Source organism: Athene noctua, chromosome 2 (assembly GCF_965140245.1).
Source record: "Athene noctua chromosome 2, bAthNoc1.hap1.1, whole genome shotgun sequence".
Lineage (NCBI taxonomy): Eukaryota > Metazoa > Chordata > Aves > Strigiformes > Strigidae > Athene > Athene noctua.
This window is the reverse complement of record NC_134038.1, coordinates 79,001,344-79,027,789: the sequence shown is the minus strand read 5'-3', so window position 1 is coordinate 79,027,789 and position 26,446 is coordinate 79,001,344. Positions and strand designations below refer to the sequence as shown.

The 26,446-nt window shown below is 38.7% G+C and overlaps 1 protein-coding gene across 5 annotated transcripts in view; it reads left to right on the top strand.

Annotated features, from left to right (window-relative positions):
• Positions 1 to 26,446, top strand: part of SEMA5A (semaphorin 5A) — a 348,842-nt gene that overhangs the window by 80,684 nt on the left and 241,712 nt on the right. For 4 of the 5 annotated variants that reach the window (XM_074899498.1, XM_074899501.1, XM_074899500.1 and 1 more), the window contains one exon: positions 7,356 to 7,451. The gene's annotated coding sequence lies outside the window, so the exon portion shown is untranslated. Of the gene's footprint in view, positions 1 to 7,355; positions 7,456 to 26,446 lie in introns of all 5 variants that reach the window. The other variant, XM_074899502.1, reaches the window with a different exon arrangement.

Genomic DNA, 26,446 nt, shown 5'->3' with positions numbered 1-26,446 from the left:
ATTCTAATGCATTGGGGCTGGGAACCTAAACTGTGTGAAGGTTGTTCATGTGCTGCATCACCACCTCACCTCCTGACCCCCCGTATTGTTTAAGAACTCTCCCATTTGAAAAATCAGGCTACAGATCTATTTTTATCCTGATACCTCACAATTAAAATTAATAGACTTACCCAGGATTTAATATGGTCTCCTGTCTTTAAAATGTAGTGCATATTATTTCTTTAAATCATTTTGGAGCATTTAAACTCACAAAGTGGATAAGCCAGCTTGTGGAATAAACCGACATGCATGAAAACTGGCACAGTTGTTAAACACTGTACATTGTAATGGCATTTTGTTGGGGTATTATTACTTCAGCTGCACAATTATGGAAGTCTGCTGCATATTAGCAGACACTTTTCTCATAACCTCAAGCTATATGGACTGAGTTATTTTCCTCTTCAGGCTATCATCTTGGATTTTCCCAGACTACATATCATTTCTTTTCTTTTCTCTGTAGCACTGCATGCTGTAGGCAATAGTGAGTGTAATACTTTCTGCATTGTTAGGCAACGAGCATTATCAGCAGCTGCAATATTCAGGATTAGTCTTTTAGTTATTATTTGGCATCTGCAGTACCTAAAATGAATCTGTTCAGTCCCGTTTCTCCAGAAGGCAGCTGGGCTCCCTGACTGAGAGAACATGACCATAAAGCTTTCCTAAAATTGTCACTATACTCAGGAGTTCACTCTTAATTGGAACTGCAGTTTTCACAGTGCAGTTCACTGGGGTATATAAAAACTTGCATTTTATTTAAAGAAACTAGGGTATCTTAAAAGACATATTCACATTTTATAATGGTAAAATGGGAACAAGACAAGGTTCTCAATGCTGCACCACAAATCAATTGCTGAGCCAGAAATATAATCCAGGTCTCATAACCCCAAGCTTCATCCTTGGTCTGCTAGCAAGCAGATGTCTCTGAATTAAGTATGCTACAGAAAATATACCAGCTGCTATTCTGCAGTACAGAAAATGTCTTTCAGAATAGTAAATAAAAGCCAGGGTTTTCCTGGGGCTTGTGGACTTTTTTTTTCTCTAAAAGGTGTTTGTCATTTAAGCTTCACTTGAATTTTTAAAAACTCGATTGAAAAGGTTCATTGGCTTTTGCAAAAGGTCAAATAAAACATAATATATTGTTTTATGGTTACATACCTGAAGATGCTTTTGCTCAGTTCTCTTCTGTGATACCCATAGTTCTGGTTTTACTGTTCTTAGCTTGCTTGCCTCCTTTGGAAAATAAAGTAGCTATATACTGGTTAACGAAAGAGAGGGAGCAACTGTTTGGTATTATGCAGACTAAATGCATAGATTATAGAGTATTCTGTTTTGCTTGGTTTTCCTAAATTGGTGTAGATTTTGAAGAATTTATATGGTGATCAATGAGATTTAAGATTTACATGCCAACCTCAGTTTTGAGTACATGACTTAAATTTGAGTATCACTTAGGATAGGAAATGAATTGGCAGAATTCTGGAAGACAAGTAACATTTTATTCCATAGGCAGTTGCTCTTACCAGAGTGGGTGGAGTGATGCTGAGACTGTTACAGGTGAAAATTATAGAAGAGGTAGAAGCAGTACAGTGTTGCATTTTCTGGAAGAAAGGAGATTTACTGTTGCATAGTATCCTTCCTGCAATTCCTGCAATATTAAAAAAAGTGCACGCCCTCCAACACCCCTCCCCCCAAAAAAAAAACAACCCAAAACAAACCGAAGAAACCCTGACAACTCAACCCATTCATTGAGTTTCATCTTAAGGACAGCCAAAAATGCTAGAAACATTGATTTTCATCTAACTCTTGTAGACATGTGCACACACACGCATACAAATAAATCTTGTCTACATGAAGCTACAGTGTTTATTAATTCTCTTCATTGACTTTAATTATGAAGTTGATTTCTCTGGTCATGAAATTCTCAGCCTCTTGTGTTGTCAGTACTAACACAACTTAGCTGAAAGGTGCTAAAAGATGTTATTCTTGTCAGTATGATAGAATTAGAAAAGTCTGTCTAGATTATCAATCCTATGAACTTCAGGTTCGGGAAACCACATAAGAGACACATAGACAGCAAATACCAGTGACAACAGAGCACTTAAAATGTCTTGTAGACTTCAAAGACCAGAAAAGTACAAGAATAAATGGTGTCATGCTCAATAATACATATTGTCAGGAGAAGTTCTGCTGTCAAACTCAAGGAGATCAGAGTTGAATCAGAACTTACTTATTTTAAATAAAAATACTCAGTTGTGTAATTTGCAGAAAATTGGATAAAGGCCATGTTTTCCCCACTCTTTGAAGCTGTCATGAAAAACATGGGTTCAGTGGGAGCACGACCACAGTAATTTATCCTTTATTACTGTTTTTCTCCATCTCTACCATTTTAAACTAGATAATACTGTTAATTCTGTCAGCAGTCTTAATAATGTATTATACTTTAAAAATTACTATTTTGGGAATCGTGGTGGTTTTTGGCAAGAACTAAGTGCTGGTCTCGGACTATAAATCTGTGGTGGTTAGTTAAATAAAAGGTTACATTTGCACTAACATGTCTTGTCACTTTGACCTAGATGGAGTTAAAGCAAGTAAGTAGGGCAAGTTCAGCAGCTTTAAATGAGCTATTATTAGTCAAATCCCTTCAAAACCGAATAAATGTTATGTCATTGTGTTTTATAATTTTCAACTAGAGAACTCTGGCTGACTGGTGACTTCACATATTCTGATCTGTGCTTTCCTGTCAGCAATACATTTCCCATCCTGGCACTCCAGTCTCTACATTTGTTCTTATTCTGGCCTAGTGAAGAATAAAGTGATACTGTAGAGTTAAAGCTGTGGGTAATTCATGAATCTAATTTTCTTTGACAAGACCTTCCTTGTCAGTAAAACTGAGGTACCATGGCCAGTAGTGTAGCTATCAATATGCCAAATATAACCAGGGCTTATATTCCTGAGCACTGGCATGTGTTACAGCAAATGCAATGAGTCTGCTTTATGGGACTCTCCTTTTCTGCAAAGGTGATCTTCATGTGGGCCATGATTGTCTCGTGTTCTGATTATATTAAATTTACCATGCCCGTGAATCAAGCCTGACAAACTCTGGATGAGTCAGATCTATTGCTCATGTGATTTGTGCGTGGGAGCGTGTGTACGTGTGTGCAGATATCTACAGTTCTTCATGACTTGGAGCTTGTGTTTAGCAAGGTAAGAAGAATGCTGGAGCTTAAGGGAGTCCTGGTACTGCTCCTGTTTTGTCCAGATGTGATTTCAGAGTTGAACCAGAAGACACATCTGTGAAGACCTGGATGTTTCCCAGCCCTGCACATAAAGGAGTCTGAGAGCAGATGTAGTGCTCCATACATTGAGCTTCTGCTCTGCAGCTTGTGTCTGCAGGTATCTGCCTGTTTGGGGTGCGTTTTTTGTGGGCTGGTTCTGTGGTCTCAAACAGTGGCGGCTGGGACATGCTCAAGGACGTTGTTGATTCTTTGTTTGTTGTTCTTTTTTCCCTAAAAATTCCTACATTTATTTTGTTGTAGTTTTACTCCATAGTGTGATTTAAAAAGCATACAAACAAAATACAGCTTTATAAAAAGAGTATTCCTACTTTTTGCTTAATAATTACCATCTTTCCACATCTGTTCTTTAGTCCAGCAAATAAGCTGGATTTAATGAGATTTCTTTCCTTATGCGAGGACCTCTTCTTCATGAAAAGAGAAAGATAAGTGGTAATATTAGATAGCATACATTATAAGAAGAAATATTAGGTTTTCTAGAGGGAGCACAAGGTTGTATATAGCAGATGTTCTAACCATTCATCCTTGATTCATCCCTGAAAGTGGGGTATATTTGCATAATTCAGGCGTTTTTTGGAGGAAGGGAAGAGGAGGGAGTATATTTGAATCTTTTAAAAAATTATTATTATTTTCATCTCTTCCTTTCAATTTTAGTATACTTTCAGTTTTGACATGATTTTCTCTCCCACTGCCAGATAGCAACAAAAGCAAATAGTTTAATAGTATTTTAAGCAGTACATAAAGTTTACTTATATGTGCTCGTTTCTGCTGTGCGTAGATGGTGAGAGCACTGAAGTGGGGAAAAACCCCATCTCTTTGGTGATCCTGACACTTGTACTTCAGCCCCACCAACATCAGCAGAAGTCACTCGGAGCAGCTTGCCTAACTCTGGCTGTGATATCTGTGGAGAAAAAGCCAAGGCTGGCTGGTGGAGTGATACGGGGCAGGCGTGTTCTTATCCCTCACAGTGTCCTTCTTTGCCTTGCGCTGTGAGCAGTGGTTGCTGTTAGGTGTTGTTTGAAAGTCCTGGGTGCCCGGGCAAGCTCCCAGGTGACTGGGTAAGGTGAGGTTGCTGCTGTGGCACTCTGCCTGAGCAGTGCCGTGCAGCTACAGCAGAAGTGGGAAGTCTCAGCATGCAGACGAGCCATGGTGTCTAGACATGCTATGATTATTTCTTTGCTCAATTCAGTGTGTAGCCAAAAATCTTTCCAAATATACTAGACACATGTGAGAGCAGTGCCCATATCCCTGTGACAGCAAAGGCTGTTAACTGCATGTGCACTCTCCTCCACCCCACTACCAGATTTAATCACACTGCTTGGTCGTACCAATGACTTCAGTACCTTCTTCTAACAGTAGTGGGAAATAGCACTTCCATATGTTTATCATTAAATCTAGCATTCTGGAAAACTTCCACTAGTATATACCTATGTATGCTTTTGTCCATTTGCAGAAGGTTTTTTTCCCCTGTTCTTTTCAATTAATATGCTGCTGGGCAAATGTACCATGGCTGAATTCCCCTCTTGTGTGCCTGTGTCACTGAGAGAGGGGAAAATAGCTATTTGGAAAGCGAGTTTGTCTCTTATTTTGCCTGGCCATTTTCATGAAAGTTTTTGTGTTAGATAGAAACTGGTCGTCAGTTTCAAAAGTCATGTAGAAAGGAAAAGGTAGGAGTCAGAGGCAGGCAGCACAGCCACTGTAGCCTTTTTGCTTTAACAGATGATGCTAACCTAAAGCAAAACTAAACTAAAACATGCTTATATACACCCAAATAAAAAAACCTGATGTATTTTTTGCAGTCAGTGTTCTGATTTTGGTGGCTTAATATACAATTTCTGTAAGATTGATTTGGCCTGAGCTGCGTAGGGTGAGTTAGCCTAACTTTATTTTAATGAAATGAATATTCAGGCTAATTTGTGGTGTTATCCTACCCACAGCATGTACTGTATTGTGCCTAATGAGAGTGCCACCACAGAGGGTGCCCAATGTGCCCAATAAGACTGATGCCATGGGCATAGGAACAGCAGGGTCACCATATTAAGAGGTATAAGGGAAGCAATCCCTTATGAATCTGTAGAAATCCAAGCTTTACGAGTTTGTTTTTCTGTATGTCCATTGTTTCCCTAAATCAATAAGGTGGATTCAGACTCCGCTTTCCACTTTTGTCTAGGTAATTTTTATGATTAGTATAAAAATAAACTTGCTAAGGTTTTTATTTTGCTAAGATAAAACCTGAGATGTTTACATAGAAATGTGAATCATTAAATGAGTGGTGAAGGGACAGTGGGTGGTTTGAAGTGCATATAGAAAGCATGAGTATTGTCAGATTTGTTTAGAAAAATTGAGGTATACAGCCTTCTTTGTAATGTTTCAAAGCATATTTCAACTGCTTTTTCTGGTGTAGTGAGTGCATACATAAATCACTAGCACACTGAATCTTAGAGATGGGTTGCTTATAGTTGTCTGTAGAACTTACTGCATGGTAACAGTTGTAATTAATTACTTGACAGACTGAATGTCTCAGTGTACTTTGTCATCAATGTGCATGGGTGGTGGGTAGTTGTGCTGAGGTGTTCAAGTATTCTCTGGTACGTAGTAATATAAAGAGCAGAACTTGGTCCTCTTCCAAGATTTTAATTTGTCCTTGCCTTTCTGAAAAGTGGGAGACAAAGAAAAGGTGACGCAGTGTATTCTCAACAATATAAGCTTCAGCTACCACCTTGGACTATGAAATTCAAAGTGACCTTCCATCCTTTAGCTTCCATAGATCCCTATGCCATGGAGAACACTCTAAATCTGCTCCTGGCAACTTTTACAGCAGAGTTTGACGTTGCTGAATTTCACAGAGGGATGTGTATGTGTGCACATATGATATAAATTCTTAATTTAGAAGAAAATATGGAAATTATAAAATTTGAACTACTTGGTGATGGAGCAGGGGGTTCGTGAGAAATTTTGACGTGGTGAACATAAATTTGGATCTTCGTTGTCTAACCTGAAGAGTTTTTCTTGCTCATATGATGTTTTGTTGCTATAAAAAGCCTTTATGCAGTACTGCTTATGCTTTGAGCATATTTCCTGAGACTTTCATAGGTCAGGAAAGCACTGGAAAACAACTGTAAGCACTTCCAGCCATCTAGTGCAGTCACTTTATCTAAGTGAGTAAACAGAGTGGAATGAAGACTCCTTTTTGCCTCATGTTTTTGATTAGGTTTAAAGGTGAACTGTTGATTGCTGGTGTATTTGTTCTGTGCCATAGACATTCTCAAAGAAATGAATGCTTAAATTGGATGGACTACTATTGTTTTTTATTTCTAAAGTGAAGTACCTTTTTGTTTTGGTGTTGAGAGAAGGAAACTGCTATGTGATTCCTATCTTGCCATTTCAAGTAAAGATAGCACTTGATTGATTAGCAGTACCTTCTTTGTTTCAATGAAGAAAACAGCAAGATAATTTTTTGAATCTCTATATTGTCATTGTCGTTCCTACGAAATGGGTTAACATCTTGAAGTATTCTTAATGATACATCTATTTTTCTTGAAAATGTCTTTTATATTGTTTTGAGATGTTAGACAGTAACTGTGTTTTCCTTTTGAACTTTCTGTTTTATGGAAAGATGAAAGAATACTAAAGTTTTGCCCCCCTGATTTTTGTCATGGTTTTCACTTGGGGTCAGATTTCAGCCCACCTTTTAGGCATGTTTAATTTTAGTGGTGATTAGGGCACCAAGGGAGATCTTTACAGTGAGGATTTTTCTTGAATTCATATGTCCCATGGATATTGGCAGTTCTGTGACAAGTACTCCTCTTCTGATTCTCATCCCCAGCTGCCAGTTATTTTAAAGAATGATTTTTTTTCTGCGTCTTTGTTTAGTTTTTGTTCACACTGTGTAGTTCAGTGCCTTACATTTCTAATTTATTGTCTTGAAAGACAGATGTTTTATGACTGTTATAAATATCTGAGAATTGCTGATGAGCTGTCTCTTCAATACGTATTATTTCTCTTTTATGTTTCCTTATCTCCTAGGAGCCTACAAGGTAGACCAAGGACCCCACTGTGCTAGGCTCTGCACAAACACTGAGCAGAAACAGTAGATGATTACAGAGGGATGGTGACTAAAAGGTAGGTGAGAGACTGTATTTTGTTCAGTGAGAAGATGGTGATGTCATGGAGAGGTTGTAAGATGCTGTCTGGAAAAAGACATGTGAGATGGCTTTGTAGACCTTACATGTATTCTGCCTTTCTCTCCTTTCTGAGCTAAGGAAGTGCAAGAAATGGAAATTAAAGGAATGTAAGAAAAACAACCTTCAATTCTCCTTTTTTTCTCCCCTCTATTAAATTATGCTCCACTTTGGAAAGGGAAACTATGTAAAAATGGGGATGTTTGTTTAAAGAAAAACTGAAAGGGCAACTGTAAGAGTAACATGTTTGTAGGTGGCAGAGACTCTATTTCAGGATGCTGTTTTGGAGACTCCACACGAATTTTAACTATCAGTCTAAAAAAGACTTAGGAAAAGGAAGCCTGTATAGCTAAATGACAAGGTAGAGGAACTATTAAAAGCAAGAGGACATCTTAAAAAAAGCTGTGGCTGCATTCAAAGAAGGAAACAGGACCAAAAAATTCCCCTATCAGGCTAAACATAAAATCAATAAATGCTTTTTTTTTTTTTTTTTTTTTTTCCCCAACCACACCAGTAGCAGGAACCAGTTGAAGAATGTGTGGGGACTGATATAATGATATTATGAAATGAATGATCTGAGATGAAGCCATGGCAGAAAACTAAAGAATTCTTGTGTGTATATGCTCACCACTGAAAAGTGTGGGGTGGTTCCTGTTTTGGAAGCCTTCTCATGGGAGGCTTATGAGATTGCCTTTCTCATCTGGAAGCATTTGTAGGAGAGATTGTGGAACAAATTGCATGTTCCAAATTTAACAAGTCCAGATTTAGTTTACCCAAGTTTTTAAGGAACGGAAGAGTGAAATAGACCAGCCACAGACTGGCATGTAGCCTCTTGCTTTAAAGTGCCTCAGCAGTTGAGAACTTGAAGTGTCTAATTTGATACCATGTTTTAGAAAGCATTGTGGAATCGGGGAGCCCAGAAACAAATAGGCCTTTTGTTTAAATTAACTGGATTAATTAAAAAAATAGTTTAGCAGCTGTTTTAGAAAGGATATTGGATAAATGTGATGGAAATACTGAGAAATAATTGATTTCTCTGAAGGAGAGCCTGATGAAGAGGAAATTTAGAAACAGCTTATTAGCCTTCAACTACTTGAAGGGTGCTTACAAAGATGACAGAGCCAATGTTTTTAGTAGTGGCAAACCACATAACAGGGGGTTAATATACACAGGCAGCATTTTGAAATGTTCTAATTGAGCATTGTAGGAAAATCTTTCTCACTAGGAGGGCAGTGGAGCACTGGAAAATGTTACCCAGGGAGCAGGGGGTTGCATCTCTCCTGGTGGAGGCTTTCAAGTCTTAGTTGGACAGTGCTGCAGCTGACCTGATCTACTGTGGCTTATAGTGTTTGGTCAGACTGGATGACTCCCAGAGATCCATTTTAGCCAACATTTTTGTGATTCAAAGTCAAGTCTTGCTAAACTGCTGTGGTCCTTTGAAAGAGGTAACCAGCATGCAGATGAAAGAGATTTTACGATGTATTGTTCTACTTAAATTTTGAAAAGGCATTTCAAAGGCATTCAAAGTCCTTTCAAAAAACTTTTAAAGGAACTAAATAGACACAGGTTAAGGGGGACTGCCGACTGTTTAAATAATTAGTTAAATGGTAATAAGGAAAACACCAGGAGAAAAATATATTGGAAATCACCAGTGGATTTCCACAGAGATCTCTGTGTGTGTCCAAGGGATCTTTATATTCATTCATAAGTAGCTTGGAACAGAAGGGTGGTGACAAGGTTTGTTTCTGAAACAAAGTTATTAAGGGCAAAAGAAGGTAAAAGAAAAGGGGGCAGACTGCAAACTGCAGAAGAACCTTATAAAAGCAAGTGACCATTAACATGGTAATATGGTGGATGTAAGTCAGGGTCAGTAATGGTAAAATATTTTGATCTGGACTGAGATCTTGGGACTAGAAGCACTAATTTAATGAAAAAAGAAAGCTCTATACTTTAGTAGCAGTCAGACCCAAATTTATTTCAGAAGTTGCTCTAAGAGAGATCAATATATCATTAGGCCACTCTCTTAATCTCTGGTGTGTTTGCGTCTTAAATATGGTATACTGTTCTGGTCTCCTTATCTCAGAACAAGTGGAGTAGAATTGGAAAAGGTTCAGAGAAGAGCAACAAGAATGATGAAGGGCGGCAGGATGCAGAAGGCATCCATGGAGTAGGTTCCATGCCAGAAGAACTAGCTAAGTGAGAGTCTTCAGACTGGAAAAGAGATAGTGGCCAGATGCTAATGCTAGAGATCTGTAAAATCATGAGCTGCCAGGTGTGTGGATAGGAAGTGGATACTCAGTGCTGCCTTATTTTTGTATTAGGAGAGATAGCAGGTGAAACAGGCAGGGAGCAGTTTCAAAACTAGGAAGATAATTTTTTTTTTGGATAGTGTGTCAGTTCTGAAATTCATTGCCATGGGATGCTGTGTGTCCTGCATGGGTATAAAAAGCTGCTGAACAAAGTTGGAAAAGGAGGCAGAAAAAAAAGAAGGAGAAAAAAGAAAAAGAAGCAACAAATAAAGGTACTACCTCTAGGTAAGGAAGTTACTGAGCTGAAAATTATTGAAAGCTGCACAGTAACTATGTTTGTTTTGAGGGGAGTGGAAGAGACTATTTCTATATGATTGTTCCCTTAGACACCTGCTTTTGACTGCTTCTGGAGACAGAGTGGTGGTCAGGCTGGATATTTAGTCTGAGCTAGTTTAAGTCATTCCATTTGGGCTAAACATCCAGCCTGGCCCACTGTGGCGGTTCTTATATGCTACTTTATGAAAAGTAAGGTTTCAGGGTGCAGTCCCACAAGACAACTCTCTTGATAAAAATATTTTAAAAAATATTAGCTGTTATGTGAGGTCTCGCAGTGAGCTCAGAGACTTTCCCCTTGCTGTAAGATAAATGTTTTTTATCTTATTTTGGTACTTGATGAATTACAATTAAATTAATCTTAATATGTTAAGCTGTTTAATTGAGAGTTCAGTTCTTAGTCCAATTTTCTTACTGTGTTCCCTGTACAGTTTGTGCTGCCTTTCAGAGAGCAAGATACTACCAAAACACCTTTTTCCACTAAGTCCTAGTGACGCCCATTTTGGTGTAGAGACAGTAGACTTTGTGGGGACAGATAAGCAAGATGAAATGACAAAGCCTTGAGAGAGTACAAAGACAATGAGAAGAGTGCTGATCTTGGAGATACTTTAGTGTTTGCGAATTATCTTGAGAGGCCAAATGTTGGAGTTACAGTATGATGATCAAGGGGACAAGGCTAAATGTGACAGGATTGCATAATGATAGTAGTTGAAATAGCCAAAACAGATAAGGCTACTGGAAGAGAGAGGGTCATAGGACAAGATTAGTGGAAAATACATAGATTGAACTGAAGGAATTGAATGGGAAGAGGTAAGCAAGAATGAGAAACTACTGAAGAAAGTTCTTAAGAATGAACAGGATTTTAGGAGCTTGGAGGAGCAGATACTGGGAATGAAAGAAACAGTGTCTTTGTTTTTCAGTCAGTGGTTTATGGACCTCAGTTGGATGGATCCATGCAAGTATTAAAGAGTGTCTAAATTTCCTGTAGCAGTATCTGTACTTCCTCTGTAAATTTTCCAAGGGGACTTGAAATTAAGAAACGTGGAAGGGGAGAACTGGTTTTTCATTAGATTAGAGAGGATATTTGCTCTTGGTAAAAATTAATCTTGTTAAAATAGTAGCAAAACTGAGACTAAAGCAGCTTAAATGGAGACTCAAAGGATTTCTAAGTAACATGGCCAAGGCTTGCAAAGACAAAGATGACACGAATATTTCAGATAGTGGTGTACAGAGTCCTGAGGAAAGAGTTTTTTCTTTCAGGAAGAAGGGATACAAGGGAGTGGTTTTAGATAAATGGAGGGGAATTGCAGAATAAGAGCAGTTGCAAGGAAAAAATGAAGAGGAATATAACATAGGTCATTACCAATTAAAGTATTGCTTAGGTCAGTCATTTCCCTACCCACCTAATTATTTGAACTCATCCATCTGTGAAGAAGAGTCCTTCCTTGTGGCCCTTCTAACTCTTCTGGTGTCTTCCTTGTGGCACTGTGTGTGTAGTGGTGAGAGGTTTCCCTTTGTGCCAGGCTTGAGGAATTTTAACAAATGAAGCATAATAATGAAAGGCTTGTTAGTGGTAGTCGTTTGTTAAAACGAACCTGCATTGCTTCAAAGCAGCAATAGCAATTTCAGAGTGGAATGTAGGAGCTATATTCTCTTTCAGAAACTGTGCCTGGTATGTAACATAACTGCAGACCACTGAGCTGCAAACACTTTGTACTGCAGTGATGAACTGTGCTGTACTTGACTCTGCATATGAGGTGAAGGAGGATCAGAGAGGGATGGATGAGGTCATTGTGTCTAATGGAAAGACCCTTTGTTTCGTGCTACAGAGAATGAGACTCTTCCCGTTAAAGCCTGTTGTTAAATCTCTGAGATTAATGGCATCTAGAAGCAGGGTTTTAACATCTGATGTGAAATTAAATGGTCTTTGATTTAGAATTTTAATCTCTTTATTTTTTATTTTTTCTTAAAAATCTAGTTAGGAATAAGGTTCGACTTTCCCCACCAGCACACACGCCTTCCCCCCAGGTCACACTTCCTGCAATGCTGCCTTTAAGTATTCCAGGTACTTCAATTGCCTGAAGTCTTTTGGATTGCTTTCTCTTGTCTTGATCATTGAAAATGTCGAAAGAATTTGTAGAAAAGTGCACTCTTTTGAGATTGAGTGGTCTCTGTTGATCCAGATTTGGTGTATGTTGGTTTTGTTTTGGTTTGTTTTGTTGGTTTGGTTTTTTTGGTTTGTTTTTTTTTTTTTTTCCCCATGTCACAAAGATATTTGTACTTGTAGTGTATGCATTAATGTAGTGCATATAATCTGCTGTGGAAGCCCTTTCTGTAACAGCACTGCAAGCAGTTTGGATTATTTTTTACTCATCTTAAGGTTGCATCTTTATAAAATACGGTGGAATCCAGTGCTGGGAAACATGCAAGATTGGCAGCTCTGGAAATTGCAATCCCTATTTCTCCATGGACTAGATAGAACAGCCTGTCTGGAGCAAACTGTATCTTGGCAGTGCGACTCATGATTAAGCTGATGAGGTGACCTCTGCTTCAGTTATTTATTATTTACAGAGCACGGAATGTTTGCAAAGATTTTGCACAGTGAGAGCATTGTGTTTCGATCTGTGTTTTCAATATCTTTCTATATGATGTGTTTATTACAGTATAAATACAGGTTTGTGTCTTTAAAAAGCAAAGAACTGTGAACTCTGCACTGGATTTCCCATGTAAAAGAGATGTGTTTGTCTATAGTGGCATTATTAGTTGTAGAAATTGATAGGGCTGTAGTGGTTGAACTAATATGTGATAAAATGTGATCCTTTATATTCAGAAACTTAACAATTTAAAAACCAGAATGCATCACGGCAACTTCAGCAATACAGATTTTCGGCTAGATTGCTCTGTGACTGTCCCATCGACATCATGGTGAAGTGGTATGTTAACGGAGGAGAGAGTTAGCCAGGTATGAAAAGCTGAAGGGAACGTGTTGCTGTATCCAAATTATGCTCTTGGGACTCTTCAGTAGCATGCAAGTCCCGTCCTCTTTCTGGGGTGAAGCATGCTGAGGTAAAGCATAGAAAGCACACCATGCTAGAAAGTTTATTATTCTTTGACAAGTTGAGTATCATTCACATTTTAAATCTTTTTGTGTTACCCATTTCCTAATGATGCCATAAATTGCCAATTTTTTACTTGGCCAGATGCATACAATATCAGCAAGTTTCTTGGTTTGTTTGGTGTTTTTTCCTCTCCAGTCTCCTTTCCTTTTTGCCCCTTTCTAGGTCAAAGTCTGCATTTTGTTACTACACAAGGCTTCCAGTGGAAAGGCCTTGCCTCCTCAGCATTTTCCTCCTGGGCTCTTTATTCTGAGTTTCAGCAATTCCATTCCATAGACCCTTCTCATACCTATGATGATTGTGTCTTGTTGCATCACTGCTATGTAAACTGACACTTTTCTGCTCTGACTTAATGAGTTTTCAAGACCACAACTGCATCCAAAGGGCAGGTTTTAGTTGGACTTTATTCTGGATGCGTTATTGTACTTGTGTTTTTTCCTTGTGTCATTGACAGAGGCCATTTACAAGATTTTCATGCTTTTTGCTTTTTTTCTTTTTTAATGGTCATTTTCCTTGGTGTGCCTTCTAAGAGCTTTATGCTTGGTCTGTGGTTTTGGAAGTAGATATAACAATGTGTCTTTCTGTAGTAATACTCAAATGACATCAAAACAGAGAGTTGGTAAATAAAGGAGAAGGAATTTAACTGCAAAGGGATTACAGAAGAGCAGAAGGGGTGGAGATTGTAGAAAGTAAGAGCATACTTAGTACTAGTGACAGGCTGAGAAAAGAAATAAAAACAAATACAGGAAAGGAAAGGTAGTGTTTTAGCATTTTCTTTGTGTTTAAATGAATACCCTCTCCTGCTGATCAAAGAGGGTTTTGGCTGCCTCAGAAAAGAGAGGCACTGAGGTCTACAGTGATTGGAAAGATGAGGGCAGATGCATCAATAAGCCTTGATTTGTAGTGGGGGCTAATACATTCCCTTACTCTGAGGTCCACCCTTCCATTAGGGCATAGCAGAATCACAGAATCATCTACGTTGGAAAGGACCTTGAAGATCATCTAGTCCAACCGTTAACCTAGCACTGACAATTCCCAACTACACCAGATCCCTCAGCGCTATGTCGACCCAACTCTTAAACACCTCCAGGGATGGGGACTCCACCACCTCCCTGGGCAGCCCATTCCAACACCTAACAACCCCTTCTGGAAAGAAATGCTTCCTAATATCCAGTCTAAACCTTCCCTGGCGCAACTTGAGGCCATTACCTCTTGTCCTGTTGCTTGTTACTTGGTTAAAGAGGCTCATCCCCATCTCTCTGCAACCTCCTTTCAGGTAGCTGTAGAGGGCGATGAGGTCTCCCCTCAGCCTCCTCTTCTCCAGACTAAACAGCCCCAGTTCCCTCAGCCACTCCTCATAGGACATATGCTCCAGACTGTTGACCAGCTTCGTTGCCCTTCTCTGGACACGCTCGAGTCATTCCATGTCCTTTTTGTAGTGAGGGGGCCCAAAACTGAACACAGGAATTGAGGTGCGGCCAGTGCCTAGTACAGGGGTCAGATCCCTTCCCTGTCCCTGCTGGCCACGCTATTGCTGACACAAGCCAGGATGCCATTGGCCTTCTTGGCCCCCTGGGCACACTGCTGGCTCCTGTTCAGCCGGCTGTCAATCAGCACCCCCAGGTCCCTCTCTGACTGGCATCTCTCCAGCCACTCCTCCCCAAGCCTGTAGCGCTGCTGGGGGTTGTTGTGGCCCAAGGGCAGCCCCCGGCATTTGGCCTTATGGAAACTCCTCCAGTTGGCCTCAGCCCATGGCTCCAGCCTGTCCAGGTCTCTCTGCAGAGCCTCCCTACCCTCGAGCACATCAACACTCCCACCCAACTTGGTGTCATCTGCAAGAAGGTAGTCTTCACACAGTGGGATAGCTGGCCACCTGTCTTGGGACACACCAAGAAGGAACGGGCTATTCTACAACCACTCGCAGCATCTGGGTTATGACTTACCTAGCTTTTGTATTAACTTACGTACGGTACATGCCATGACTCTGCTACATAACATACATGATGGGCACTGAGTGGTCCCGTCATTATCTGCCAAGGCTCTGTGATGAAAAGGAGATGAAAAACCTGCAGAAGTCTCAATGCAAGCCTCAGTTGCCAGTGTGAAGATGCTTTTGAAGGATCCCATGAAGGAGCACTTCTGTTGTCTTTTAAAATTGAAAACTGACCTCTTTGCTTCTTTTAGAAGTGTTGCTGGAGTGGTGGGAAGGGCAGGGCTACTCGTAGTCATGCAGAGACCTTTCTCCTTTGTCTTTTAACCCACCCTTCTCTTCAGACATCAGTGCCTCCAGGGTAGTATGTCAAATTTTTGTGTCCCGAACAAAACGGGCAGTGGGGTTTCTCTGACTTCTCATGAGTTCATTGGTTGGCAGGTCTGCAGCTCAGGGTGAACTAAGGGACTGGACTTATAAATGTGCCATCCTCCTTGCCACTGAGGAGTGAGTGGGAGCTTGGGATACCTTATACCAAATTATGTTGATAGTGCACATTCATAGCCTTCGGTTAGCCAGCACACAGCTCAGGATTGAGCCAGCTCAGTACGGCTCAGTAGAATCAAGTTGTGATCAGCCTCTCTGCAGGGTATTGAGGGAAAGGGGAGAAGGAAGCTGGGCTCCAGTGGAGGGAGAGTGGAAAGGGCAAGAAAGTGTGGCAGGAGACACAGTGTGATTTAATGAGCACAGCTTCTCTTAGGCTTTACCCTTCCTATGCACAGCAGCTATGGTGGTTTTAAAAATGCAGGTGGTGTGGTGTTGGAAAAGGGACATAGACTTGGTAGGGGAGAAGATGAAGGGGCAGGCTAGCAGAGTGAAGTGGAGTCTATTCTACCTGAGGCAATGCCTTTGCTTATTGCTGTGGGCTGTTGTGTAAGTGGGCATGCGGTCCTTGACATTCAGTTGTGGTGTGTCAGCATATTGGTGTTGTGGTTATTTGTTCATCCCAAGAAAGGAATCCCTGCTTGTGCCGTGTGTGCAATTCTTTTTTTTTTTTAGGAATGCAATATGTGAGGGTATGAAGATATACAGAAAGGAGTGCAAAAAGGGGTGCAGGGATATGCTATATGGCTTTTGGGGATAAATCTTTGTGGTCTCAGGCAACACTAAGGATGTTCTGACTGCAGGTCATCCAGCCTTGCCTGATGGTGTTCTGGAGAGCTGGCACAGTGGGGAGCCATAGGCTATTGCTGTGACATCAGTGAGTGTACTGTGTGGCATAAAATGTAGAGATGGTCAGGAAGTTTCCGTTTAAGCACCTGTGGGGGTACTACAAAATTTGGATGCAAGCAAAACACCCTAAGAAAGCTGAAACAGTGCTTTTATTTTTAGAAAATTCTAAGGGAAGTCATAAGCATCCTATATGTTTCTATTTATGAGCTCAAGGTGACTTTGACACATTTGGTCTCTGAATCTTAGATTCCTCAAAAGGAGGAGTCTAGGATATGTTTCAACATATGCAATCTGTGCATACATGCTGTATGCTTCTAAGATTCCAAAGTGATAAATGAAAAATGACTGCTATAAAGCTACAGAAGTCTAAAGTGATTTTGGATATGATGGAGATATCAGAGACATTTCATGTAATTTAGTCTTTAACTGATGGAAGCTGTCAGCCACTGAGAAGCCACTGGGAAAGATTTCACCAAACAAATCGGATTTTCACAAAATTGTTAATTTGTGAAATAACCTTACGGAATAGATTTTTTCCTGAAAGCTCTTAAATGGAAATCATTAGAAAAGGCATCATCATTAACAATTAGATAAAATGTGGAAATGTAACTAGGTTAAAATAACTTTATAAGGGGATATTTCAGACTTGGAAAAAATAGGGGTTTTTTTTAGGTTTTTTTGAGACACAAATACACAGAGCAGCACAATGTATGCTCTGAAGGAAATCCACAAGAGGCTTCTGTGTATTGAAACAAATATGTCAAGAGTCGTTCCTCATTTAACTTTAGGTTATTTGACATCTACTTATTCATTTGACAGCTTCATTGGGTGCATTCCACCAGATATTATATGATTTCTGTTGTGTCAAGTTTTACAACAGACTTAATTTTTAACAGTGATGTCAGAGGAAGAAAATACAGCTGTGATTTATTCTCTTTAGAAGGATTTTTTTTTTTTTCTCCTGTCTTACAGACTAGCAAAAAGAAGCGAGTTTGTACTGACAGGAAGTTCAGACATGTGAAGGGATGATGTTCCTCATATGGGTGAAACCTTTTTATGCGAATACATGGGGTTTTTAGTATAAGCATTCATAGTATAAGCATTCATTCTGAATTTTGCCTTTTGTTTTTGAAGACTCTGATAGATTGGATACTTTAGCTGTAGAATGATCTTTGAAAATCTTGCACTTTCCATTTTTAATTTTACGTGGTTTATTTTAAGAAAGGATTATTAACTTGATCTTTCACAAAACGTGTAAAATATTTGTGTCTGGATTCAGAATTTAGTGAAAAAGTAACAAAAGGTAAATGAACTTTCAGAAAGATCTTAACAGAAGCCATGATTTTCCCTTCAGACTTCTTATTCCAGGTTTCTGATAGCTTTGTCAGGGTTTCCAGTGTTTCTGATAGACATCTTCAAAAGACAACACACAGTTAATATTCCTAATTAAAAAGAGGCATGTTTGTATGATATCTGTGAATTATCTGGATATTAACGCAACCGAATGTGGCACAGAAGAGAGTTGTGTGAGTTTTCTGTTGCAGTTCTCAATTGAATCAGAGATCTAAATGCAAAATCTAGTATGGAGGAGTATTATGTGGATTGGTGGGTTCCCTTTGAGCATTATTGCCTATAATCATCGTGTTAGAAGGAACATTAAAGAGTGCTTTCATTTGTGCATTGAAACTCTGTAAGTGTGTGGGAAAAACTTTTGCTGATGTATGAAAAAAAATTAAATTGTCATATTTGTAGTGGTAATGTTAAAGAGCAAGGAAAGTGAGATAGCCTACTTATCCTAGGCATTTTGTATAATCAGTACAGAGACATTGGATGCTTCAGTCCACCTAAGTGTTCTCTGCAGAATAATCTCTCTACTGCTTATCCAAAAACTGAAGGAGGAATCCAGAAGCTTGGTGAGATGAATTGGGTGTTTTGAGTGCTTACCTTGATAGAAAAGCTATGTACAAATAAATAGGTGGGGAGCAGAAGTGTTCTATAGTGATGATGTGGGATGGGAGCTCTGAGCTTCCTCACTTTTTCATTTCCTTCATATTGGTCTGCTAAACCTTGATGTCACTTAAGCTGTTGCTGTGAAGAGATACTATGTTGGTCACTGATGGGAATAATCAAATCAAAAGCTGATAATTGGCTAGTTGAGAGGAGGTGGAAGTCTGAAATGCATTTGTAAACGGGGGCACGGGGCAATGAGCAGATTTGATAAACAAAAATGGATTCTCCCCCACTGTATTTAGGTTGTCAAAGCTGTGACCACCATGCTTTTGCTGAAATGTGCTTAATAACTACTGCCTTCTAAAACTGTACCCAAGAACTGCAGGACTGAACCCACCGTGAGGAGGATAAATTTGCCCGTACTATTCAACTGAAACAGGCTGTCACAGTAGTCATTTCATGACACTTTGGAGCTCATCCAGCAGCTCTTTTAAGTAGTATCTACTTAAATATAATCTTTATTTTGGAAGTTTGCCTAGTATTAATGTGCAGAATATCCACTAACAGTTTTGTTTTAGCAGTACAATTTTGTCCTTTAAATTGGCGATTCATATTTTAAAATGCATTATATTAAGTCCTTATGAAAGTTAAATCCCAAGTACTATCAAGTACTTTTGTGCAGTCACATAGAAAATGTTATAGAACTGTTTTCAGTAGAATGTAAATTTTGTTAAAATCCAGCTATTTGAAGTTTTTGCATTACTGTCTCCCTTCTGGTTTCTCTTACATCCATGTACAAATTTTGGCATGTTTTCCTGCACAGTTTACAAATATAAAAAAGTATGTCCAGATGGCTACAGAGATAATCTGTGATGTGATGATCTCCTCTGTTAATTATTCAACATGTGCGACTCCAATTTCTGTGTTGCCTCTTCCCAATTTATATAGAAGGTAACAGCTAAATTTGCATTGCTTTCATATTACTTCTTTTTTTGCCTGCTTCCCTTAACCTTGACTTCACTCAGAATTACTCTTTATACATCTTCAAGACTTTACACAATTTTTTCATCCAACTCTAATCTTCATCTTCTTCATTCTCCCCTCAGATGATAAAACTTCCTTCTTCCCAGCTAATTTTTTTGCTATGGTTATCTTAGTGCATTGTCTTTGGCTGCTCTGTTGCATTGGTCTCCTCTCAGTCCTGAACTACTACTTTTTGTTCAGTCAAGTCATGTTTTTAAACCTGCTTGCTTTTTTAAAAAAAAATATATATTTCCCAGTACAAGACATTTTATAATAATGTGAAGGGAAAAGAAAAAGATGACAAATCATCCTAAGCTAGAGCATCTGCTCCTTCTCCCATCCTGCGTCATACCTGAATTTGGGTAGAGGTCATGGTAGAAGGCAAGACACGTGGCCACTTTTGAAGCATGTGCTTTTGTAATTTAAGAGTACTTTGTTTTATATATAGTGAAATTTTGGCACATGGTTAATGCAAATTAGTAGTCACAGTTTTACTTGCAGTTGTGTCTGCTCCTGCATAGATTCCTAATTCCCAGTGATGAAATTTCAAAACTCATTTTTTCTGTGAGCCCCTTATTGTACAGGGAGTGCAGACACTTTTTTAGCAGATTACAAAAAGTAGGTTAACAGTAAAACCAGGGAAGAATAGAATTTGAAGGCTGTTCAAGAAATGTCATCATTGCAGTAGTTCCCCTTTAGACTGAAACATTTTTTCCCCTTTAAAAAAATATTTAATTAGTTATGTGAAATTAAATAATTATGTAGCTTAAAACAAATGAAAAAACACTGCCATAAACTGAGACTGCATTTGCTAACAAATATGATGAAAATAAGTGTTAAAAATACTTTATTGTCTGCTCATTGTTTTTCTTATTAATTTCTGTTCAACGAAGTGGACTAACATACTTTCATTATATTCAGGTTTAATGGGTAAATAAGATTTTTTTACAAATAATTTTCATGTACTGAGATGCAGAAATATGTACTATAACATCCTAATTCAGGAGCAGCATTGCTAAGTCTTTGAAAATACATGATGATTTAAAAATTGCTGTCCATAGTTTTATATATTATATTTTATTAATCAAGAGTGTGCCAGGGATATTTGGAAAGTGTATTTGTAAGAGTTGCTTACAGCATTGCTGGATAAATTGAAAGAAATGTCTGAAATATAATTTATGTCATGTTTTGTGACAGCTTGTAAGGACAGTCCAGTTAATGAGTACGTGATTCTGTTGAAAATTGAGGTCTTCACTGACTTGGCTATAACCAGGAGACAGATAATCTTTCCAAACCTATGGCTTCCTACTAGATGGGTGAGAGAATATTAAAGAAAAAATGCCATAGACTGTCTATTCGGGATGCCATTTCTCTTTGTGGTCTCAACTCGCATACTTATGTGCTTGGTAAAAAGCTGTGCAATGGAATTTCCTTGTCTTAGATACGTAGGTTCACTTTTTACTAGGCTTTATGACTAACTTGTAAATGTAGACTTGTATGTACTATACGGCAGTACAAGTGAATAAAACACAACCTATGAACGTCTGAGCTCACATCTTTGCAGAACATGAGAATGAATGTCTGTGCTTGGTCAGAAGTGCATCCAGCCCAGCATCTGCTCTCTGTGAGGAACAAACAGTACCTGTCTCAGGGAAGAGGGTTAGACTCCAGGCAGCTAGTGGGACTTTTGCTGAATGTTGTTGCAGTATCAGGCTCAGGAAGTTCTAAATTTCACACTGCAAAATGGGGAGTATCTAGGTATTTCATAATCATCAGTGGATCCTTTTTCTGAGGATTTGACCGATCCCATTTTGAAGCTATGTCTTTTTTTAAGACCAACAGCATCCTGTGGTGAGTCTACTGAACTGCTATTATTAACAACACCTGGAGGTGTATTTTTACTATAGAACACCTTGTGTTGATGCTGTGTTGATGCCATGTTCATGGTGTCAACGATCTTTTGGGCTCTATGAAAATGTGTTTGGTTTGCCAATAATAGTACCAACTGGAAAAAGAGCAGTCAAGTGTGGTATAGAGAGAACGGAGATGAATGCAGGGATGTGTATGTGTACATTCCTGAATTGCTACAGTTCTTCCCTCTCCATTTTCTTTTCCTGCACTAGCTGACACTTCTGCCCTCTCCTGGCTCATTTTCTCTCACTTCATGACTTTCCTTTGGCTGCTAAATTTACTGATTTTTCTTCCAACTTTCTCCTTTCTTCAGACCTTTATTTGCAAACAGTGATTACCATTTTGTTTTTCTGTTAAAGTTATTTTGTAAAGGAGAAACTGTGCTGGCTTTATAGTCTGTCCAAGGAGGAGAATGCCTCCCTCCACCTCAGACTGATTCTGATGGCCAGACTGAGGATCACAGTTCAGTGGATGTCCCAAGCAATGCGTGGGATAAGCTGCTCTGGATGACTGGGCCAGGAGAAGGGAAGGAAAGGGAAGGAAACTACAGGTGAGAATCTGGGTCTTGAGAGAATACCAAGAAGTCTGAGGAGCTAAGGGATAGTTAAGATAAAAAGAGATTTGAAAAAAGATCTGAGATTTTGTTGGAACTTGGTCCTAGGTTGCACTAATTTGACTACTTTTATTCTTCCCTCTAAGCTGCTTGTGGTGTTCTGTGTGGACCTGTTGGGTTGGCTGGTGCTTGCTCGAGGAAGTTGTGGTCCACTCGTGCTATGCCACCCTGATGAGGCACACATGCCCATGACATGATAAATGAGATCTGAGGCATTATTAAAAACTAATTGCTTCACTCAGGCCACTGTTGTTGAGTGCTTCCTTTGCGGAAATTGGAAGTATCGCACCTCTTTGAGCAGCATTGGAGAGCTAGATTTGATGACAGATTCTTCTTTTATGAGTTGTCACCATCAGCTACAGATATTAGCAGACTTCTGGCAGAATGCCACTATGAATTTGAGGACTGATTTTTGACTACGTTAGTCAATGACAGCTGATGGGTGACTGCCTCTTGCAGATCTTAAAATTTATGCCACTGCAGAAATGAATGGCAATATTAAAAAAAAGTTGAAGGAACTTGGTAATCAGTTTGTTAATTGAAACTGACTTTATGAGAATACAAATTAAAACATGCTACTCTGCTGCATAGCAAACAGTCTGTATTGCTGGGTCCAGTGATGAGACATGATAGTGTATGGCTGGATTATTTCACTGAAAAATCTCTATAGCCTCCAGTCTCATTTTGATGTTTAATGAGGTGATCTTTGAGTTATTGCTCTAATCTAATTGTGTATCTTAGTGATATACAAATTGTTTTTCTAAAGCTATACTAAGTAAGGGATGTATTTCAAAGTAATTATATTATAAAGAGGTATAGCTTCTATTTGTGTATTTGACAGGGAAATAGGATTAATCACTATAGTAAAAACAACTGGTTGGTTTTTTTTGGAAACAAGATTTAAATGAGTTTTGGTATTTATTGACCTTGTGTGAATACTATTAGGAGAAGGGTGACTGAAAAAAAATCACAGTTCATTTGTGAAAAAATGAAATGTGAATGTCTTTGACACACAGCATTCACAGTTTTCACAGGAGGAGATGGGAACACTGTTGTTTTAGACTGATGTGGCCCTCTCAATGCCCCCTGCACCTCCACTCTCCCTGCCTCTGCCTCCATCCCTTTTTCCTGCTGGGCTCCAGGGCTTGTCACTAGTGATGTTGCCAGGACTGGAAATTGAGAGTGTACACACCACCTGAGAATTTAGCTAGATTTTCTGGTAGATGTGATGACAGGGCTTTTTTTACATATTACTTTCTCTAGCAGTTTTCCTCTCAAAAGATTTATATGAATTTGAGGAGTTTACCTTTAAAAAATCAAAAGCCATTTCAGAAAAAGGCACTGAGCTACTATGTAGGGGTGTTCATGTATTCCAGTTTTATGACTGCTGATACCCTTTTTCCCCAATTTGTCTGTATGTTTGCTAGCAATACAGAACAGTATGGGCTTTTTTTACTAAAGAAAAAACAGTCCTTGTCTGCTCATTACTTGCAGCAGGAAGCAAATATTATATTCTTTTAATAAATTGTAAAAAAGTGCCCCTAGCAGTACTAGGGTACTAGATATATTAAGATGATGTAATTTAATGTGTGTACAGTAGCAATATGAGACAACATCTTTCTTTGGACTCAAAATTATGTTCTGATGAAACCATACAATGTATAGTCTGTTTCACTACTCAAGTACTTTTTTTTTTTTTTCAGGTTCATGCTTGCACAAGAAGGTGTATGTTTTCTCAAGTAGTTAGCACAAGTAAATTTTTATCAAACTTTTACCATTTTGCAAACCAACAAATGGAACGAAGTGCCCAGGCAAAGTGGAATGAGTCTCCCATGGCAAATTACATGAGCAGCATCTGCAAGAGTAGACACTAGTGTGCATGTAAAGAAACCCCAGACCTGCTTGTGGATGCATGTACATAAAACCAGTCTTTTTTTTATACAGCAGCTTATTTTAATCAAAAAGAAGCAAATATAGTTTATAATTCAGAGGTAAATTTTACTTCCAACGTAGTGTATTTTAACTGATCTAGAAATATTGACACTCTGATTATTTAATTTTAAATATATGACTTCAGTGCCTGGAGGGTACAGTCTCTAAATGAATCTGCTTGGACCTTGCAGTAGCAGTTACCTGCCTTGCCTGCTTAGCTGTTCACACTTTTTCTGTTTAGTAATAGGTATCTTTTGTTGGCTCAGCTAAAATAGAAAATCTTGAATTGCATTTTTTTTTCTTCATCAAATACTGTTGATGGAGAAAGTAAATACTATGTTTGTAAAAAAATAATACCCTTAGTTCATGGGCCTCATTCATCTTCATATTTCTTCTAGGCAAGTTAGATCAAAAAAAAAAGAGAATGAAGGAGAGAATAAGCGGACAAGACCCTTTACACATAGAAATAAAATAATGTTTTGAAATATATTACATTTTATAGTGCCTTTTTTTTTTTTTTTTCCATCCTCAGATTGTTTTACAGACTTGTAAAATGCAATTTGTGAGAAGTCTGATTAAAGGTCTGTGCCGGAAAAAACTGTACAAATAATACAGGTCAATGTACTGGTTTCTAAATGTATAGCAATAGTTAAAAAGGTGATCAGTGTCACTATTATGGATATGTTTAGAAGAGTTTTGACTCAACCATTATATTTCATTGGTGAGAGAGATTTGCATATGGAAATTATACAGAAATCAAGGAAACTAGCCTAAACTTTTCATCTTTAGGGTTCTCTTGGTTTTTGTGTCTTATGCTTCAGGCTAATTATCACTTCTTGGCACAATAGTTGCACTTTCGGTAAGGAGAAGAGCAGGAGTTCCTTTGTTTCAGGAAAGACTCCTTTGCCTGCTTCAAAACTTCTGTCTCTTGGTTGCAGTATTTCAGAGCTGCATGGATGCAGAGTTCAGGTGCTGCCTCCACAGGCTCACTCTTACAGCCTGTATCAGGCAGAGATGGAACTTGTACAGCAGTCCTTATTCAAGGATGTGCAGGAGGGAGCAATCTAACCCCTGCAAATTCTGTGGAAAAGGATTTGGTTTTGAAGGCTTTTCTAAGCTGTTTGTTCATCCATTCATGCTGTGGGTACATGTGTTTTATTGGCTGTATTTTGGGATTTTTTTGGGTTGGGGTTGTGTCGCTGTTTGCTTGTATGTGTTTTTTTTGTTTGTTTGGTTGGTTGGTGTTTTTTGTTTTGTTTTGTGTTTTTATTTTTTTTTAATTTAGCAGTTTCCAGACTCACTTTACTTTCTCATTCTGTGCATACTGTTGTGTAATGAAGTCGATAGTGAGTTCCTGTTCCTCTCATTTGCTCAGCTGACTTAAAGCTTGTCCTTTTCTCATGCGAGAACTTGTGATGTGTCTGTCTTCTACCGTGATTTACTGTTACCTTGCCTGGTTAGCATCCCTAAAGACTCTACTCTGAGCAGTTGCAAGTAAGCTTCTACCTGCAGTTCCTCACAATGTATTCAGTACATTTAAATTAATGCATCTAAAATAATTAATAAATAAAATAGCACAATGCATGTAAACAGGTAGAGGTTGAGGTAGAGGGAAACTTAAACTGTTACTGTTTTTCTCTGAATACGTTATCAGAGCTACATTCCCATCCTTCTTTGTCTTTCCTTCAGAATCTATTGTCTTTGGGTATTCTGATTGAGAGAAAGGAGTGTTTCCTGCCTCTATTTTTACCATGTGAGATACATGCAGTGAGAGAAGTTCATTTAGGTAGGAAAAAAATTCTTTGGCACCAAAATTCTCTCACAGCATAACTATACATGTAAACAACTGTGTCAGAGACCAACTATGGCATGTAAATAGCCTGTCTTTCCAGAGGATGATGTTTGGATTTAGAGGCTGAGGAAAGGGATTGCGGTGAAGGAATCTTTGCTTCTGTTACTGAGTGTGCAAACGGGGATAGGTGGGAAGAAATCTTCTCAATATCTGCAGGATACAAGACAACAGACCTGTCAACATTTACATCTTAGTCTTTATTAATAACCAGTATTAATCCGATGAAAGTCAGAATCCTTTTTGTAATGAAAACCACGGCATCCATAAATATGTACAGTTTTAGTATCTAAATGAAATCTACTGGGCTTTTTCTTTCTTTCTGGAGAAACAGGATTCTCTTCTTTTTTTTGTGTCCTGGTAGAGCTGTTATTTGAAACTTGGCTGAGATATGGAGTCAGGATACATAAAGACTGTACGTTTATAATGAGGGAGATGGAGAAGGCTGAGCTTCTAGTACAAATGTTTAATTTTATTCTTGCTTAATTTCTGTCCATTCACACATTTATGGGTATTTCTGAGACTTTACAAATGAAAAGAAATAAAGTTTGTGTTTCTTCATTGTGGAAGTACCATATTCCTAGATGTTGGAATACCTGCTGCTGTACTGTGTGCAAGAAAAACAGCTTTTGAGAGTCTGTGATGTGGTATCTGTCCTTTGTTTTGCTTCCTAAATATACATACATAATCTTACAGAAACCTGAATTATAACTAGCTGTTAGAAATGTACTTGTATGATCTGTAAGTCAGCAGTATCTATTAGCTATGGTATAGCCCACATAAACTTGTTGAATTTG